The sequence below is a fragment of the Galeopterus variegatus genome, unplaced genomic scaffold (genome assembly GCF_000696425.1).
Source record: "Galeopterus variegatus unplaced genomic scaffold, G_variegatus-3.0.2 Scaffold4180, whole genome shotgun sequence".
Taxonomy (NCBI): Eukaryota; Metazoa; Chordata; class Mammalia; order Dermoptera; family Cynocephalidae; genus Galeopterus; species Galeopterus variegatus.
Genome location: NW_007730291.1, coordinates 183,722 through 185,018, shown reverse-complemented (window position 1 = coordinate 185,018; position 1,297 = coordinate 183,722).

Here is a 1,297-nt window from a genome sequence, read left to right as displayed (position 1 = left end):
CTCGTAGTGTGACCAGGATATGTCCCTTAGCTTTTCTGAGCTTGTGCCTGTCTTGGATGCCTGGCACATAACATTCAATACATGTTAGCTACTATTAAAAACATGGGTAATTTTATATCTTAAAATATTACATATTGCTTAAATGGTTTCATGCTGGCTCACATTAAAAATGATTCCCAAGTGAACATGACAAAGGGGAAATATTCGTTATTTAGTTCTTTTCTTACATTAAGCTATCATAATAAAGTACATTTCTGGGTTGCATTCTCTAGAGTGCTTTTTACTAAATAAATGGCCAAAAATAACTTTTCCCTTCCAGGAAGATTTCATGATTCAGCACACCCAACTTTCACTATAAAAGGTTGAAATAAAGAGTACCAAACAAATCTAGGAGCAAGAAACAGGCAAGAAAAAGCAATGAGTGCACGGGCGCTGAGGCTCACATGCCGACACAGGACTGCTTTCTATTTTCAGAGAAAAACCTCGGTCATAGGAAAGTTGTATTTATTCATGAATCTTTACTGCATTTAGGTTTGGAAGAAGCAGATGGGTAAGAATTAGGAGATAGCCCCGGATTCTCAGTAAAGGGTGCATTAGAGAGAAACATGGCAGCGGGGTAGGGGCCAGGGGCCTGGAGCCTCTGCCTTCGCTAAGCCAGCTCCTTGCAACCCCAGGGCCGGGGGCCAACAGGTCAAGGATGCTGGACACACCCCGCCAGACCCCCTTTTTTTTTGCCAACAGCAGCAGCTCCAGATATTTATGGGAAAGTCTCCACCTCTGGTCATTTGCTGGATGACACCAAAAGTGGAGTGGCGTGGTCAAGGTTGCCCGGCCTCTGAAGGGCAGCCAAAGCACCTGGCAGCTGACATCACCCTAAATGCAGAGCTCACCTTGGAACGGGCCAGGCATTTTCTTTCACAGTGTGGCTTTATCGGGGAATCCGGGTCCCTCTCTCATAGGCCATCTGTTGCCTCTCCCCATTTCATCTTAACCGCCATGGGGCCCAGTAGAGCGCCCCTCATTAATTCCTTAGTAATATCCAGGACCCTGAGCCCTCCCCTGCCCGCGGGAATGTGCGCGCGTCAACACAGACGGTCCAAGCCGCCCCGGGTTGGGACCTGATTCCGGACGTCCTGCGGAGAGGCGTCCAAACCAGCCCTCCCTTCCCCGCGCACTCTCTTGGCCAAGGCGGGTTAGGAACGATCTCGGGCCCCCAAGAAGGAGCAGGCTCGGGGCCTTGCAAAGGGTCCCCCCCGCGCCTGGCCCAGGGCGCGCCCCGGAGGCCTCTCCCCCAGGC